This window comes from Triticum urartu, chromosome 4 (assembly GCF_003073215.2).
Source record: "Triticum urartu cultivar G1812 chromosome 4, Tu2.1, whole genome shotgun sequence".
NCBI lineage: Eukaryota > Viridiplantae > Streptophyta > Magnoliopsida > Poales > Poaceae > Triticum > Triticum urartu.
Window position 1 is genome coordinate 544175118 of NC_053025.1, and position 13182 is coordinate 544188299.

Sequence of the window (13182 nt, forward strand, 5' to 3'; positions counted from 1 at the left end):
CTCGAGCTCACGCCGCCCCTCGAGCTTGCAGTCGTCCCCAAGCCCGCGCCGCCCCCGATCTCGCCGTCGTCCCCGAGCCCTCCTCCCAGAGCCCGTGCCGCCCTCGCCGCCCTCCTCCCCGAGCCATCCGCCGCCCTCGCCGACGCCCTCGCCGCCGCCCTCGCCGACGCCCTCGCCGCCCCCGCCGTCGCCCTCGCCAGTCAACCTCGCTGCTGTGAGCCGCCGCCACCTGTTTATCATTTTTTTTATTTTTTTGTACGTATATATAATGTATATATGTATGTGGCTATATGTATGTATAGATGTTCATATATGTGTATTATTTTTTTTGTTCAGAGCATTTTTTATTCATATATGTATTTTTTTGTTTATGTGTATTATTTTTTTGTTCATAGCATTTTTTTGTTCATATTTTTTTCATAGCATTATTTCCATGTATATATGTATGTGGCTATGTATGTATAGATGGATAGCATTTTTTCCATGTATGCATGTCATTGTCGATATACCCCCTCCCCGTTAACTTCGACAGGAGGGGGGGTCGATATAACCCTCCTCGATAACTTCGACATGAGGGGGGGTCGATATACCCCCTCCCTGATAACTTTGACATGAGGGGGGGTCGAGAACTAGTTTAGGGGGTCGAGGGTTGAGAACTAGTTTAGGGGGGTCGAGGGTTGAGAACTAGTTTAGGGGGTCGAGGGAAGAAGGGGAAGAAGAGGGAGAAGAAGAGGGAGAAGAAGAGGAGAGGAAGAAGAGGAAGTCTTCTCCTCTATTCTTTCTTCTCTTCTTTTTTCTTCTTCTTCCTATATGTATTAGTTTTTTTATTTAGGTTGTTAATTAGTAGATATTAATTTTGTTCATATATGTATGGATGCATGTGATATGTATGTATGTATGTATGCATGTATTGGGTATGTCATTGTCGATATACCCCCTACCCGATAACTTCGACATGAGGGGGTCGAGAGGGGGTCTAGGGTCGTCGAGGGTTCGAGGGGTCAAGGGGTCCAGGGTCGTCGAGGGGTCGAGGGGTCGAGGATCGCCGAGGGGTCGAGAGAGGTTTCCTAGTGTCAAAGTATTGAAGAAATCCATGGCTTCATCATTAGCCGGAAGTAACCAGGGCATGACGAAGTCCTCCAAAGTTATTTTGGAATGGTGTCCCGGATAGGATAATTTGCCTTTTGTATGAATTTCAGCAAAGGCCTTCAAAATAACGATATTTGGAAGGTTCTTGCTGAACTTTGTACCAAAAGGCGAATTATCTTATCTGGGACTCCGTTCCAAAATAACTTTGGAGAGCTTCGTACCATCATGCACCTGTTACTTTCGCCTAATGATGAAGACATGGTTTTGTTGAATTCTTTGACACTAGGCAACCTCCCGACCCCTCGGCGATCCTCTCGAACATGAGAGGAAGAAGAGGATAAAAAAAGAAGAGGAAGAAGAAAAAAAGAGGAGAAGAAAGAATAGAGGACTCCTCTATTATTTCTTCTCCTCTTTTTTTCTTCTTCTTCCTCTTTATTTTATCGGGAATGAGGGTCGTCGAGGGTCGCTGAGTGTTATAGGAGAAACCCTAAATAGAAAGTATCATCGGTGTGAGATACATGTGGCCGTCGGTGTCGAACACTACATCCACGTCCCACAAGTGACATGGGCGTCGAAGCCCGCGCCACTTGTGGGACGTGGATGTAGTGTCCGACACCGACGGCCACATGTATCTCACACCCACGATACTTGCTATTTAGGGTTTCCTCTACCGTTCGGCGACCCTAACCCTCGACGACCCTCGTTTCTGATAAAATAAAGAAGAAGAAAAAAAAAGAGAAGAAGAGAAGAAGAAGAAAAAAAAGAGGAGAATTCTCCTCTCTTTTTCTTCTTCTTCTCTTCTTCTCTTTTTTTTCTTCTTCTTCCTCTTTATTTTATCGGAAACGTTCTCCTCTTTTTTTTTTCTCTTCTTCTCTTTTTTTTCTTCTTCCTCTTCTTTTTTTATCCTTGAAGCATTGTCGAGGCCACCCCAAACCCTAGAGAAGCAGCATCGAGGCCACCCCAAACCCTAGAGAAGCAGCGTCGAGGCCACTAATTAATATTAGTTCTACGTTTTTGCCACTAATATATCCATCTGTCATGTTTGAATAATAATTGCCATGTTGTCAATATTTGTAGAAACTATGGACATCGCCCGAGACGAAGTACAAGAAGAGTTGTTGGGGGACATAATCGCACGAGGAAGTGATGCCATCTGCTCGTTGTTTCTCAACGAGACCGATGGTCTGGAAGCAGCTGATTATGATGGCTCCGGTGACCTAATGCCGGTGCAAGAAGGAGACCGTGAGGACGGCTCCGGTGACCCAATGCCGGTGCAAGAAGGAGACCGTGATGACGTCTCCGGTGACCGAACCGAGTCCGGCCAGGTATATATATTAGTTAAGCTTCTGTTGACTAGCTAATTGATGCATTCATTGTTTTGGTATGTACGCATATTAATTAAGTCTTTGTTCTTTTTTCTAGCCCTCCGGATCGAGCACAACTTCGGTAAAGAGACGAGGCCCGAAGAAAAAGTTGAGCTCGGATGAAAAGTTTGAGATCATAGCAATCGCGCCCGACGGCCAACCGATTGAACCCCTCCGGACAAAGAGTGCATTTGTTGCTCAGTGCGGGGTTTTGGTTAGGGACAAGATCCCGATCAGCATCCAGCAATGTTTTAAGCCGGCTACAGAAGACCCTGACGTGTCTTATGTCAATGATATGCAGAAAAATGATCTTTGGACTAAGCTGAAGTCAAATTTCACCCTACCGCCAGAGGATAATCCAGAGAAGCCAGTTAAAGAGCAATTAATCAAGTCTTTTGCTCTTAAGAGGATGGTAGAACTATTCAGGAGGTGGAAGAAAGAGTTGAATAAGTTTGTCGAAAATAATGAGACACCAGAATTCAAGGGCGGATATGAGAAGATCAGAGATCACTGGCCCGCATTTGTGGCCCACAAGACATCGGAAAAGAGTAAGAAGATGTCGGCGACAAACAAGCAAAATGCTGCAAAGAAGAAGCATCACCATCGCACAGGGTCAGGTGGCTACCTCGTAGCCTGGCCTAAGTGGGCCAAGACTGAGAATGATCTGGTTGATAAAGGGATCGAACCAGAGACAATTAACTGGCCAGACCGTTGCCGGACTTGGTTCTTCGGGGCTGGCGGAACCTTGGACCCTGTAACAGGGAAGTGCATTTGGACGAACGATCAAATGGACATACCAGTCAGGAAGCTTCAGCACTATATCGAAGCAGCGCAGCAAGGGACGTTCTTTCCAGACAGAGAGAACGACGAGCTCACAATGGCCCTCGGTAATCCTGAGCACCCTGGACGGACACGAGGCATGCCAGGCTCCATTCCATGGAAGGTTGGGTTTCCGGACGCAGGCGGTTACAAATCCCATGAGAGGAGGAAAAAAGTGCAGCAGACCCAAATGCAGGCGCTGCAAGCAAGGGTACAAGTGATAGAGGAACGAGAAGCAAATCGCAGCAAACGTACTGCCGAAGCTTCCCCCGAAGCTACCCCGCCATCTCAGCGGAGAAGTCTTCAGCCGGAGCATGCCTTGACGGCTCCTGCCAGCTATCTTGTGGATGCTATCACGGAGTCTCAAAATTGCCACCTTATGACGCAATGGATGAATTTGAAGGTCAAGGCGGCTGTTGGCTCTGTTTATCCTACTGAACCCGGCGCAACTTTTCACTGCCGGCCGATTCCAGAAGGATATGCTAGGGTGATGGTGGATGAAATAACGGAGGGATTTGAGGACCTCCAGCTTGACCACCCTACCGGTGAAGGGGAGACTAGGCTGGGGTCTGCTCTGAAGACTCCATGCCTATGGCGGAAGGAGCTCATCAACCTTCCGAACTGGATGCCTCCGCCTCCTCCTCCTCCTCCTCCTCCTCCGGCAAGTCAGGGCACTCCGCCTCCTCCACCGCCTCCTCCTCCGGCGAGTCAGGGCACTCCACCTCCTCCACCGCATCCTCCTCCGGTGAGTGACGATCAGGGCACTCGACCGGCTCCTTCTCCAGCGCATGGCGGCACTCCGCCTCCTTCTCCGCCTGCGCCGACGCGCCCGAGCAGCCAGCCCCCTCCTTCTCCGCCTCGTCAGCAAGGGCGGAAGAGACCTGCCGCCGCTCCGGCTGCTCCGGTGCGTCGTAGTCCTTCTCCTCCGCCTCGTAAGCAAGTAAAGAAGACAACCGCTCCGTTTGCTTAGCCGGCGTCTAGCAGTACAGCCAGAGGCGGGAGGACATACAGATTCGGTCCTTCTCTGAAGACTCCAGAGAAGTTACCATACGAGAGGACCCCGGAGGAGAACGCCGAGATCGCACGAACCGAAGTGGATGACTAGTTTCAAGGGTTGAAAGCAAAGAGACATCCACTTCCGGAGGAGAAGGTAGATCCGGTGAAAGCGAAGCGCACTCTGGCTGCCCTGACAAAACCACCCAAGTCTCCGCCGAAAGGAAACTATGAGCGCATTATTGGAAAGGATTTGCCGAAGCGGAGCAGTCGGGAAGTACTGTCAGTGATCAAAGGCTGAAAGAACGACGAGCTGGGAAACAAATTGCCCAGCTCGGCGAACAAGTGAAGCAATCGTGCCCCCCGCTCAAGGTGCCTAGCCACAACGTCGCTAATGATCCGAGGATGGTGCCCGATTATAGCAATCTTGCAGATTACCTGCCCGACGATGTACATTATGAACCCATGGAGGTGCAGATACAAAGATACGAGTACGGGAAGCCTCTCGTCAAAGATGAAAGATCTCTATCAATGATGATGCGAAGATTGCATGATTGGTACTTGAAAATCTGCAGAGACTCTGGGGGGAGGAGTACTTTGTATGTGAAAGTAAAAAAGGAGCATGACCTCGTTGGAATTGAACTGTTGCCTGTTCCATTTGAGGAGTTCTATCAGTTTTTCAATCAATTGGCCCTCGATAAAACAACGGTCGCCTGCTACTGTCTGTAAGTAGTACTACTTCTGTCATTAAGTCTCTCTATATAGCTCAGCTCTTTCATTGCATGTATTTATAATCATCCTCACTATATTATGCAGATTAAAGATTGCCGAATTGAAGAAAAGACAAGTCGGTGATATTGGGTTCATTAACTCATATCTCATAGATGCAACTCAGGTTAAATTTCATGCCGCAGCTACCGAGGCCAACTTGCTACGATCGTTGGTAATAATTGAAAACAAAGATATAATACTCTTTCCTTACAACTTCAAGTGAGTGTGAGTGTTACTGTCTTGTGCGTATTCGGTTTCCCTTATATATTAGTCAAGGTTATAGTAATGTAATTGATGAGTTGTGCATGCGTGTGTAGTTTCCACTATATTCTCCTAGAGATTAAGCTTGAGCAGGGACTAGTAACCGTCTTAGACTCAAGACGAAAAGATCCCCAGGACTATGCAGACATGACCCAAATACTCGAGAAGTAAGTTAAATCGATCATTATCCACCATATCAGCAACTTTGTTCATTTCCTGATATATCAAGTAATTGTTTTCTTTGTCCGGCAGGGTTTGGAGAAAATTCACCAGAAAAGCTCCGGGACTGCCGAAGGAGCTGCAATTTAGACACCCAAAAGTAAGTACTATAGTAGCATGTTCCGCGCATCTACTAGTCATTCAAGCGCTAGTTTCATCAATACCATTTGACATTCTTGCTTATCAGTTTGATTGACCTCTATTTCTTGTAAAGTGGTTGTGGCAGGAACAAGGGAATGATTTCTGTGGATACTACGTTTGCGAGTCCATCCGCCACACGACCTGTGAGCGGGGCTACACTGACGAACAATATGAAGTACGTAAATAACAACATTCACAATTTTATTTTATTACCATCATTTGTGTTGAGTTTCATTCATTCATATATATATATATTGACCACCTTCTTTAAATTAGATGTTTCGGAAGCGGGATGAACTCCTAGCACCAGCTCGCATGCGAGCAATTCAAGAGGAATTGGCGGCATTCTTTCTTGACCACGTGATCCCTGAAGACGGAGAATACTATGTGGACCCTGAGTCCGTATGATTATATTTGTAAGAGATAATTATTGTATATATGTAGCCGGTAGTGTCGGATAGATATACCAGAACTTGTTGTTCGACCAATCTCTCGGAGAAAGAGAGGTGGTCGATATCACTTCTCTCTGTATGCATATATGTTCATGACGATCTCCTGTTTCCTTCGTTTGCTTACCAGCTAGCTAGCGTGTCTAGTCCTCTCTATACGTATGTATAGTACGTAGCGTCGATCAAGCACGGACATAAGAGAGGACACTTCTCTCTATTAATTATAGCTAGCTAACACAATATATGAAACACCTAAATTAACCCCCCAAACCCCCCAACCCCCCCCCCCTTTCAAAAAAAAACAAAAACCCCAACCACAGAAATGCTGACGCGTGGATGCCTATTGGTCCCGGTTGGTGCCACCAACCGAGACCAAAGGGTCTCCTACCTGGGCTCCGCGCACAGGCCATGTGGAGGCCCATCTGTCCCGGTTCTGGATTGAACCGGGACTAAAGGGACAGGGCATATTAGTACCGACCCTTTAGTCCCGGTTCCAGAACCGGGACAAAAGGCCCTTATGAACCGGGACAACAGGCCCTTTTTCTACAGTGTAGATATATATCATCATGATTTCGTCTACCTAGAACCTTATACGCTTGAGAGAAATTACATCTCTAGATGATATCCTTTCTTTCACGTCCACCTTGTCTTTCTTATGTTATTTCTTTGGTGGCTCCATGAAAGCTTTTGCCTTGAGTGTGTGTCTTCTATCATTGCATCTTGATGCACTCTTGTGTGTGGTGAAGATTATTTTCCTCATGCTTATCTTTACGAGGCTTTTGCCATCTTAATTGGTATCCCTCGTCTTGATGAGGCTTCCATCTTCTATCTTCACCACGGGTTGTCACAAGCATAGGTTCTTAATATTCTTATTAGTAAGCTTGTGAACCCATTTGCTACTTGTGTGTGGGAATGATAGGCCTTTCACCGTGTGCCTCATTCTTTCAAGACTTTATTGATGCCTAATGCTCATCCGTACATTAGTCTTCTCAAGTGCATTGCCTTGACTCACACACATCATTTTGGTTGAGCCCATTCTTAAGTTGCCTCTTTTACTTGTTGCTTAACTATGTGTTTGTTGCAAGTACTAGGCTTTGTTTCCTATATGCTCACTTGCACTTGTTGTAAATTTCTATTGATTTTGGGGGAATTATGATCCTATTTTGTGCACTTTGTATCCAAATACAAATATTCTTTTGTGTGCACAAATCATGGGGAGCTTCTCTAGTTTCTTTAGAACACTCCTTTGCTCATATCATAATATCCTTTATTCACGTGGCTCGTAGGATCTTTGGTCTAGTTGGTTCAATTGATATCCTTTGATTGCTTGCTTCAATTGGTATCTTTTGATTGCATGAGTGCTTGTTTCTCTCTTTGCTATGCCTTTGTGGCATATCTTACTTTTGCAATCTTTGGGCCTCAATATAGTCTGTCTTCCTCCAAGTATTTACCGTTGGATGTGTGTGTTGCATTCCACTCTCTTGTTGAGAAATACACAATTTATGGAGGAACACTTTTCTTTTGGACTTCTAAGCTTTTCGCCCATTTTGGCAATCGATGCCAATGGGGGAGAAGTTTCAAGAGTTTTGTGGATAAGTTTAGAGAGTTTTTCTTCTTGCTTTGGTTTTGTACCTAAGCATTTGCATCTCATACACATGCATTATTGGTTGTTGCATTGCATGGTGATCAAATAATTCCTTATATAAACTCTCTTGAAAGTGATTGTCATCAATTACCAAAATGGGGGAGATTGAAAGGACATGCGGTGCCCCCATGTGTGGTTTTGGTAATTGATGACAATCTCTATGGACTAACGGTTGCCTTGAGTTATATTTGAAGGATTTGTCCATAGAGGATTGTCTTGAAGTCCATGTGTTGGTTTCAAGGAGTTTATGAGATGGCCAAAGTGCTTTTCAAGGAATTATTCAAAGATTGGTCATGTGTGAGTTGAGCTTATTGCAAGCATGTCTTGAAGCAGAAGGTTGTGTGATCATTCATGTTTACCTTCAAGACATCATCCAAATGAAGAGAGTTCGAAAGATTCAAGGTTGATCAAGACTAAGTCAAGATTGAATCAAGTTGATCAACTCACAAAGCATAGAAGAAGTACCGAGAGGGATCAAGTGATCCCATGGTATGGTAAGCATTGTCCATTATGCTTTGTGTACTAACCCATGGTCTACGTGAGAGTTCTTTGTAGGGTTAGGTATGTTTCCATGGTCTTGCGTCAAGTGGAAGATCTCATACAACCCATGGAGGATGACATCAAGTGGTGATCGTCATCAAGTTTGTAGTGTGCAAGTTCAAGTGAAGCAACATGAAGAGTGGCTCACCCATAATGGAGTATGGGGGAGCAATCAAGCTTGAAGCTTGCCGTCCATTGTGGTGTCAATGGAATTGTGAAGATGTGCCGAAGAGTGGCTCACCCATAGTGGAGTATGGGGGAGCAATCAACTAGTCTTCATCGAGCCAACACAATCAAGAAAGGTGGTCCAACTTGAGGAAGTTAAGATCGTCATCATCTAGCTCAAGTGGACTATGTGCAAGGCAAAGGTTTGCCCTTGATAGGTTTTCTATTCTACCGGTCTCATAGTGGTAGTTGGGAGACCGGGTTGTAGGATCGATTGCCGTACTATGAAGGGGGGCTCTCTAGTGCGTAGCTTGATCGTATTGTTGGAAATATGCCCTAGAGGCAATAATAAAAGGATTATTATTATATTTCCTTGTTCATGATAATTGTCTTTTATTCATGCTATAATTGTGTTATCCGGAAATCGTAATACATGTGTGAATACATAGACACCAACATGTCCCTAGTAAGCCTCTAGTTGACTAGCTCGTTGATCAACAGATAGTCATGGTTTCCTGACTATGGACATTGGATGTCATTGATAACGAGATCACATCATTAGGAGAATGATGTGATGGACAAGACCCAATCCTAAACATAGCACAAGATCGTATAGTTCGTTTGCTAGAGTTTTTCCAATGTCAAGTATCTTTCCTTAGACCATGAGATTGTGTAACTCCCGGATACCGTAGGAGAGCTTTGGGTGTACCAAACGTCACAACGTAACTGGGTGACTATAAAGGTATACTGCGGGTATCTCCGTAAGTGTCTGTTGGGTTGACACAGATCAAGACTGGGATTTGTCACTCCGTATAACGGAGAGGTATCTCTGGGCCCACTCGGTAATGCATCATCATAATGAGCTCAAAGTGACCAAGTGTCTGGTCACGGGATCATGCATTATGGTACGAGTAAAGTGACTTGCCGGTAACGAGATTGAACGAGGTATTGGGATACCAACGATCAAATCTCGGGCAAGTAACGTACCGATTGACAAAGGGAATTGTATACGGGGTTGCTTGAATCCTCGACATTGTGGTTCATCCGATGAGATCATCAAGGAGCATGTGGGAGCCAACATGGGTATCCAGATCCCGCTGTTGGTTATTGACCGGAGAGCCATCTCGGTCATGTCTACATGTCTCCCGAACCCGTAGGGTCTACACACTTAAGGTTCGGTGACGCTAGGGTTGTAGAGATATGAATATGCAGTAACCCGAAAGTTGTTCGGAGTCCCGGATGAGATCCTGGACGTCACGAGGAGTTCCAGAATGGTCCGGAGGTGAAGAATTATATATAGGAAGTGCAGTTTCGGCCATCGGGAGAGTTTCGGGGGTCACCGGTATTGTACCGGGACCACCGGAAGGGTCCCGGGGGTCCACCGGGTGGGGCCACCCATCCCGGAGGGCCCCATGGGCTAAGTGGGGAGGGGAACCAGCCCATAGTGGGCTGGTGCACCCCCCTTGGCCCACCCCATGCGCCTAGGATTGGGAACCCTAGGGTGGGGGGGGCGCCCCACCTGGCTTGGGGGGCACTCCACCCCTTGGCCGCCCCCCCTAGGAGATCCCATCTCCTAGGGCCGGCGCACCCCTAGGGGGCCTAAATAAAAGGGGGGAGGGAGGGGGCAGCCGCACCCTTGAGTCTTGGTGCCTCCCTCTCCCCTGCTACACCTCTCCCTCTCGCAGTAGAACGGCGAAGCCCTGCTGCGGTGACCCCTGCATCCACCACCACGCCGTCGTGCTGCTGGATCTTCATCAACCTCTCCTTCCCCTTGCTGGATCAAGAAGGAGGAGATGTCATGCTGACCGTACGTGTGTTGAACGCGGAGGTGCCGTCCGTTCGGCGCTATGATATCCGGTGATTTGGATCACGTCGAGTACGACTTCCTCATCCCCGTTCTTTAAACGCTTCCGCGCGTGATCTACAAAGGTAGGTAGATGCAATCCGATCACTCGTTGCTAGATGAACTCATAGATGGATCTTGGTGAAAGCGTAGGAAAATTTTTGTTTTCTGCAACGTTCCCCAATAGTGGCATCATGAGCTAGGTCTATGCGTAGTTCTCTTTGCACGAGTAGAACACAATTTGTTGTGGGCGTAGATGTTGTCAACTTTCTTGCCTCTACTAGTCTTATTTTGCTTCAGCAGTATCGTGGGATGAAGCGGCCTGGACCAACCTTACACGTACGCTTACGTGAGACCGGTTCCACCGACTAACATGCACTAGTTGCATAAGGTGGCTGGCGGGTGTCTGTCTCTCCCACTTTAGTTGGAGCGGATTCGATGAAAAGGGTCCTTATGAAGGGTAAATAGAAGTTGACAAATCACGTTGTGGCTTTCACGTAGGTAAGAAAACGTTCTTGCTAGAACCCTATTGCAGCCACGTAAAACTTGCAACAACAATTAGAGGACGTCTAACTTGTTTTTGCAGCAAGTGTTTTGTGATGTGATATGGCCAAAGTTGTGATGAATGATGAATGATATATATGTGATGTATGAGATGTTCATGCTATTGTAATAGGAATCACGACTTGCATGTCGATGAGTATGACAACCGGCAGGAGCCATAGGAGTTGTCTTTATTTTTTGTATGACCTGCGTGTCATTGAGAAACGCCATGTAAATTACTTTACTTTATTGCTAAACGTGTTAGCCATAGTAGTAGAAGTAATAGTTGGCGAGCAACTTCATGGAGACACGATGATGGAGATCATGATGATGGAGATCATGGTGTCATGCCGGTGACAAGATGATCATGGAGCCCCAAGATGGAGATCAAAGGAGCTATGTGATATTGGCCATATCATGTCACTATTATTATTTGATTGCATGTGATGTTTATCATGTTTTTGCATCTTGTTTACTTAGAACGACGGTAGTAAATAAGATGATCCCTCATAATAATTTCAAGAAAGTGTTCCCCCTAACTGTGCACCGTTGCGACAGTTCGTTGTTTCGAAGCACCATGTGATGATCGGGTGTGATAGATTCCAACGTTCACATACAACGGGTGTAAGACAGATTTACACATGCAAACACTTAGGTTGACTTGACGAGCCTAGCATGTACATACATGGCCTCGGAACACAGAAGACCGAAAGGTCGAGCATGAGTCGTATAGAAGATACGATCGACATGAAGATGTTCACCGATGTTGACTAGTCCATCTCACGTGATGATCGGACACGACCTAGTTAACTCAGATCATGTTATACTTAGATGACTGGAGGGATGTCTATCTGAGTGGGAGTTCATTGAATAATTTGATTTAGATGAACTTAATTATCATGAACTTAGTCTAAAATCTTTACAACATGTATTGTAGATCAAATGGCCAACGTTGTCCTCAACTTCAACGTGTTCCTAGAGAAAACCAAGCTGAAAGACGATGGCAGCAACTATACGGACTGGGTCCGGAACTTGAGGATCATCCTCATAGCTGCCAAGAAATATTATGTCCTACAAGCACCGCTAGGTGAAGCACCTGTTCTCCCTGCAGAACAAGACGTTATGAACGCTTGGCAGACACGTACCGATGATTACTCCCTCGTTCAGTGCGGCATGCTTTACAGCTTAGAACCGGGGCTCCAACAGCGTTTTGAGAGACACGGAGCATATGAGATGTTCGAAGAGCTGAAAATGGTTTTTCAAGCTCATGCCCGGGTCGAGAGATATGAAGTCTCCGACAAGTTCTTCAGCTGTAAGATGGAGGAAAATAGTTCTGTCAGTGAGCACATACTCACTATGTCAGGGTTACATAACCGCTTGACTCAGCTGGGAGTTAATCTCCCGGATGACGCGGTCATTGACAGAATCCTTCAGTCGCTTCCACCGAGCTACAAGAGCTTTGTGATGAACTTCAATATGCAGGGGATGGAAAAGACCATTCCTGAAGTATTTGCAATGCTGAAATCAGCAGAGGTAGAAGTCAAAAAGGAACATCAAGTGTTGATGGTGAATAAAACCACTAAGTTCAAGAAAGGCAAGGGTAAGAAAAACTTCAAGGATGGCAAGGGAGTTGCCGCGCCCGGCAAGCAAGCTGCCGGGAAGAAGCCAAAGAATGGACCCAAGCCCGAGACTGGGTGCTTTTATTGCAAGGAAAGTGGTCACTAGAAGCGGAACTGCCCCAAATACTTAGCGGACAAGAAGGCCGGCAAAACGAAAGGTATATGTGATATACATGTAATTGATGTGTACCTTACCAGTACTCGTAGTAGCTCCTGGGTATTTGATACCGGTGCAGTTGCTCACATTTGTAACTCAAAGCAGGAGCTGCGGAATAAGCGGAGACTGGCGAAGGACGAGGTGACGATGCGCGTCGGGAATGGTTCCAAGGTCGATGTGATCGCCGTCGGCATGCTACCTCTACATTTACCTACGGGATTAGTTTTGAACCTCAATAATTGTTATTTAGTGCCAAGTTTGAGCATGAACATTGTATCAGGATCTCGTTTAATATGAGATGGCTACTCATTTAAATCCGAGAATAATGGTTGTTCTATTTATATGAGAGATATGTTTTATGGTCATGCTCCGATGGTGAATGGTTTATTCTTAATAAATCTCGAGCGTAATGCTACACATATTCATAGTGTGAGTACCAAGAGATGTAAGATTGATAATGATAGTCCCACATACTTGTGGCACTGCCGCCTTGGTCACATAGGTGTCAAACGCATGAAGAAGCTCCATGCAGATGGACTTTTAGAGTCTCTTGATTACGAATCA